This window comes from Apus apus, chromosome 4 (genome assembly GCF_020740795.1).
Source record: "Apus apus isolate bApuApu2 chromosome 4, bApuApu2.pri.cur, whole genome shotgun sequence".
Lineage (NCBI taxonomy): Eukaryota > Metazoa > Chordata > Aves > Apodiformes > Apodidae > Apus > Apus apus.
The window spans coordinates 95,103,198-95,109,871 of NC_067285.1; positions in this window are offsets into that span (position 1 = coordinate 95,103,198).

The window sequence follows — 6,674 nt, forward strand, 5'->3', positions numbered from 1 at the left end:
GCACAAAAAGGTCATCATAAGCATCAGCAGATTTCTTAGGAGCTTAAAGGAAAAAAGGAGTTCCAGTGATGTGACTATTGTAACAAATGTCTTTGGCTTGCTAAAACAAGAAGGAAACATCTCAAAAATTTTAAATTATCATAACTGTTAAAGTCACTAAGAAAATATTCTTTTATATCAGCATACGCTATATCACACCATTCTGTAGCAGTTCAAGTCAGTTATTAACACATCTGACACCACAGATGAAGTAGCAGTAGCAAAAAATGTTGGCAGTTTTGATCTGCTATCTTGATACTTACTATCAGGCTGAACTGAAGGAGAAGAAGAGATCAAGTTTTTTTTTTAAAAAAAAGGTTTTGTGAAATTTTATGGATGCTTTCAATATTGGGTGTTGCCAGACTGATGAATGATCTCATACTAACCCTTTAGGTTGTTACAGAGCTAAATAAGTGAGGAACAGTAAACTTCCTCACAGTAGCATCATCATCATCTGGAATAATGGATCTTGATGTTTAGGATTCCACAGTTTGGGTTGTCTGAAAACGTATGTAAAACCAGTGATAACATGACCTAGCAAATATCCAGTTTGGCAAGGAGAGCATAACAGGAAAGTTACTTGAGACACCATGTAGGGTGTACGGTGAGACTGTAGATATCTTTTTGTTTTACTACAGATATGTACCAAAGATTAAAGAGATAATACTGTAATGCTGCAAATTAGGGCAAACACTGGATACAGAACTATTTAAAAATCTTCGGTATTTAGAGTACATCAACTATTAACAGCTTCAAGCTGTTAATTATGTGTCAAAATTGCTCTTGGATTTACACATGACTTTGTAAAGAATGGATAAAATAGACAACGGCTTTTAAAAATACTGGGGGAATAAATAAAAATAGACTATAATAGTTTAGGAGGCACTTGAATGCCATTATGTAGCTAAATTTATAGAAAATGGAGTTCAGCCAGCAGGCAAATGAAAGAGTTTTCCTATTCAGATTATTTTACTTGAATACTGAACTAAGTTTTTCTGTGCATGTAACACTAAAAATGATGTTTTGTAGGATTAGGAAGCAATTTTTTTTTTAGCTGGTAACAGTTACCTTGTGTGCAAAGAAAATTAGATGGTGGATTAATAAGATCATTAAGATTGTTGTGTAATAAACACTATTTAAGCACTTCTGTTTTTTAGCATTATAAGCATATGCTAAATACTAAATAATGAGATGGTGCTTTTAGCTTCATATTCATTAGAAAAAATCTAGGTGGACACTGTTCATGTTCAAATGGATTTTTTTTGTCATTCCACTTCTGGGTGGAATTGATGCTAGAAAGTCTGGGACAAATACATGAGAGTTTACTGCTCACTAAGGCTAAGATAAACTGTTGTATTAGACTGCTAGTGATTAAATTTCATATTATCAGTGGTCTAGTGCAAAGAGACGATTGAAGAAAAAAATCCACAGAGTTACTTTCCAATTTGTACCTCTGGTATAAAATATCTGTGTCACTGTTTGTGAAGCTGCCAGTTCTTTCAACTCTATGTCCCATTAGGAGCAGAATTTCTCTCTCCCACAAGTTGTTTTTACCTCACATCTAGTTCATTATTATTAATTTGGTTGCCTAAAATGGATTGTAATGATTTCACCTTAGTTTCTTATGTGGTTCCAAGAACTCTGGACAAGAATGTTATTAGGAAAAAAGTGGTTATAAGAAATCAGACAAGAGCAGAATGACTAGTAGATAGAGCTTCTGCTGAATAACTCTGAAATTATATTTGCAATGCTGTTATATTTTGCAGAATCATTCTACAATTTGCATGAAGTATTTTCTTTTGTATGTGTATTTGCAGAGTTACAGTCACTTCTAGAATTATTATGGACAAACCAATTATTATTTTTAATTATGGTATCACAAAATTGATTAATATTTTCCCTCTGTTAAAAGCTTGATATTTTTATGTGATAAGTGGCAAAAACAGGAGAGTGAGCAGATACATTGTGCATGTCATCTTATTATTAAACTGATAATCCACATCTGCTGTATAGGAGGGAAATCAACAGCAGCTCAAAGCCCCATCCATCCTGGCCTTGAACAACTTCCCTGGGCAACCTGTTTCGGTATCTCAGCACTCTCACAGAGAGGAATTTCTTCTTAATATCTAATCTAAGTCTACCCTCTTTCATCTTAAAACCATTACCCAATGTCATATCACTATGAGCTCTTATAAAAAGTCCCTCATCATCTTTTCTGTAGGTACCCTTCAGGTACTAGAAGGCCACTTAAGGTCTCCCAGAGCCTTCTCTTCTCCAGGCTGTACCACCTCATTTCTCTCAGACTGTCGAGTTGCTAAGGGAAGTTGTGGATGTCCCATCCTTGGAAGTGTTCAAGGCCAGGTTGGCTGAGGCTCTGAGCAACCTGATCTAGTGGGAGGTGTCTCTGTCCATGCAGGGGGGTTGGAATTCAATGATCTTCGATGTCTTTTCCAACTCTAACCAGTCTATGATTCTATTCTTTAAATAATAGTAGTTTAAAATAATCCTGAGAACGATTTTGACCAGCTTTATTCTTGAATGCCCAATAGAGTTGTGTATTTCTCCAACATGAGTTGCTGTTGGGTTCCTGTTAATGGGAGAGGTAAGACACAAGAGATAATGTCCTAATATAATTGTTTCTTCAATGGTTAATTGCAGCCCAAATATGTACAATGTGAATGAATATTCTGATATATTCACTCCTGACTATTCCAGGAATACTTGCTGCACTTTCAGTACAGATTACAAGCATTAAATATGCTTCCTGATTTCTTTTTGTTCTGGAATGACAAAAAGCTCTTAAATGGCTCTTAAATCCAGGACTTACAAGCTCCTTTGGAGGGAGAGAAAAAAAAAAAAAGACAGTGATACTAGTTCATAATTAATTTATGCTTGCTTGGGGTTAAAATTCAGGAATGGCAGAAATGGTGCCAAAATTCTGTACCTACATCCATTTTTCTTAGTGCATGCGCCAGGAAAAGAGACCTCAGGCATCAATAGCTAATGGAAAATTGTACTGTGGCCCTGACCCACCCTTCTTCCATGCTGATAGTGATTTGGACAGGCAATTCTTATCTTTTCTAACCAGAGCATTTATTTCAAATTTTATCTCTAACTTCCCATGTAGTGTGAATTAATCTTCAACAAACTCCGTAGTGGTTGATTGGTCTTCCTAAATGAAGCCTTTATATCATTCCATAATAGGTTAATGAGAGCATTCATCTTTCCTTGATATTTTCTTACAATATATCAATGTGTTCCAGTTATATTCTAGTATGCTTAGAGAATGGATGGAAGTCTTATAATGATTTTCTTGTAGTAACTGAACCTCATTAACAATAGAAAAAATTAGAGTAGCACTTGTAAAAATGTAGACATATTCAATCTGAATAAGTATTTTCACTACCTAAATGTTTGTGTTAAACTTTTCAATTTATGTAAAAAGCAGCATGCAAAATATGATATTTTGACTGAATACAGCATGGTGTTTTCCTGGTGTTTCCTGGTGAAACAGTAGTATTGTGTACTGGCGTGGGTTGAATTTTTTTCCCTGCATCTGTAGCAATGTTTTCTTGATTTAATGTATCATCCTGGATCCCTAGAGATATGACAGTTTAGAACAGTTAATGATCTGTTTCATAATTATCCGGAACTGAATACTGTGTATGTTGGCATATTGCAATAAATTTACATGCCCAGAAGCTAGGAGGGCCATATGTTTGGCTTTTCTACTTAGAGGTGTATCCTGGTGCAATTTCTTACATTTGCTCATTTATCTCCGAGTTCTGATTTCATAGGTAGATTAGATACAGTGCATTTAGCCTTGTCTCATTTCAGTCTTCAGTCTGGCCTCCACATCTACAGCATTTTCCCCCTCCTGAGTATGCAACAAGATGACTTTCTGAATGTGGGAAGATCTGTAGCACAGCTTTAACACATGAATGGTTTTCTACATGAGTTTAGGTGGAGCCTGGACACTGACCACATGCAATCCCATGAATGTATTATGCAATAAAGCAAATCTGAAGGAGAGATTCAAGTGGCGTTACAAACATGATGTTTAAATACTCAACACAGAAAACAATGGAGACTGTGCTTGGTGGTCTGGCAAGAGTTAGGCTCTTCTGAAGAGGAGCAGCTAGGGAAGAAGAATAGGACTGCAAATTATCTGAGACAGTAGAGTTTGGTTGTCATCATGAAAATTCCTCTGTCCGAGTACTTCTAGTATGGTCTTTCAGGAAACACACAAACCAAGCATGTCTGTTCCCAGCTCTCCTCTCTGCCTCTGCAAAACCTCTGCCACAAATATCCTTCCCTGGTATTTGCATTTTATGTTATTTTATCTCAGAAGTATACAAGCACAGATGAACATGCTAGCTGCACTCACTCATAACACTAGTAAAATAAATTATAATAATTATATTAAATATAGCACAGGAAAAGTCACATTTCTACTGAAAAAAAAAAAGGAAAAATCCACAGGAAATGCTAAAAAGGTATGTTTACATTTTTGTTCGTTTATTTTTCATGACTGTCATTAGCTAGACTGGAGGGCATCTGCCTTACTTTAAAACACTACTGCAAATCTGCAGTTACTGAGTCCTTTCATTTGTTGCTCTGTATTCATCAGGTCTTATGTATTCTTCTCTAGGTTTGTATTTTAGGTTTGAAAGCATTTAGGAATGATGTGTGGTCTCTAAAAATGTGTAGTGGCTTAGGCCAAGACTCATCTTGATACAAATCCACATCCAGTGCAGAAGTTTCCAGATGCACTGAATTTACTGCACATGTATGTTATCCTATGTGCTGTGAGACCAACATATGACACTTGCTGTATAAAATTCTCCAAGCAAAGAAGTTGTTCTCAAGTTCTACTGAATTCAGTGACTTCAGCAATTATTCAAGACCCTTTTGAACTGCAAGACAACTGCAGTGTATATATCTTCTTTAAATTATGTTAAACAGTATGAATAGTATTGTATCTAAATTCATTTCACTTTATGCAAAAATCCACATTTAAAAGTGTGCCATAAATACAGATTTTCCACATACTGATTTTAACTGAAGTTTAAAAACCTTGGAGTATTCTCCTGGCAGTACTATAGTAAACTATGCATGTCTTACTATCCGTGAATGTTATAGAAGTTTTCAGAAGAAAAGTTGGTAAGTGATAATTCTCAGTATTTAACCCTATTTCAACATCTCTTTTCCCTTCCCTTCCCTTTTACTTATCCATAAATAGATTTTAATATAAAGAGTTCATTTTTTAAGGTTTTGACAAATGGGTTTCCTTTCATTTTGCAGTTTTCTTTACTTATAGCACAATTGCAATTCTCAGAAGGCTGAAAGAATACCCAGCTGAAAAAGTGTAGCTAAATTTGAGATACCAAGTTCATCTCTAGAATAGGAAAAAATCTGAATGGATAAACTTTACAAATTGGCCATTGTTTAAACATGGATCTGTCACAGGTTAAATACCATAATAATTTTCTATTTGTAGTAGTAATTAATTTGTTGCCATCTCTTTATGATAATATAAATTGTCAATTATTTCATTTCAACAATATAATATTTTATTGCTATACTTATTTATCCATGAGTAATGAGCCTTATCAGCCAAATAATATCTCTGCAGACCAATTGTATATTTTTAAGGTTCAAGCTATTACTTATTCTAGTATGTAATCATTATTAATGTATTAAATTGCATATAATCATTATGTAGGTATTATATGGTTATGATAAATGTAGAACAAATTGTTAAGTCATTTATCATTAATTAGACCTTGTAAGTGAATAACCTTGGGTAGTGTAGAGAAAAAAAAAAACCTTGCAGAAGAGTAGATAATAATAGTTTTACTTAGATTGAATAGCTACACATTTTGAAAGGATTTAGATGTTTTGTGATATTTTGCACAGGGTGTGTGTTCCTAAATTCCACTGTTGCTTGTAAAACAGGAACCAATTCTGAATTTCAGTTTCTTATATCAGCTTTTAAATATCACAGAGATCTTCATCATCTACTTACCTGCAGTTCTGAAATAATCTGTAGTCAGTTTTGCTGCCAAGACTGCGAATGTATTTTATATTAATAGTCACTGAACAAAACCAGAAATGACCCTAGGACTCCCCAGACTAATGAATATTAAACTATTTTAAATAAAATGTGAAGCAGGATGGATTAGCTTTTATTTACAGAAGAGAAAATGAACAAGGAAAAAAATAGAGAAAATGCTAATATGAATGGCAGTTGAAGTAAGATAGTGACAGCTAAAAAATCTATGCCAAATCAAGCAAAGAGACAGACTACTGGGAGAAGAACAACTAATAAAAGCACATATTAATTTGCAAGAACAACAACGTGGAGGAAGTTGAAGAAATCAGTCATTGTAAGACTAACGGAACGATGAACATCACAGTTAGCAAAACATCATACCTGAAAAATAGTATGTTGTGTCCAGAAATAAAAGACATAAGCACAAAAGTGTTTTGTAATCTGTAACAAAATATGAATGGATAATATAAATAGAAAAAATTTAAATCAGGATTGGTTTGAGTCCATGTGATGGGTTGACCTTGGCTGGCTCCCAAGTGCCTACCGAAATCCTATATCACTCCTCGCTTCTCAGTGGTGG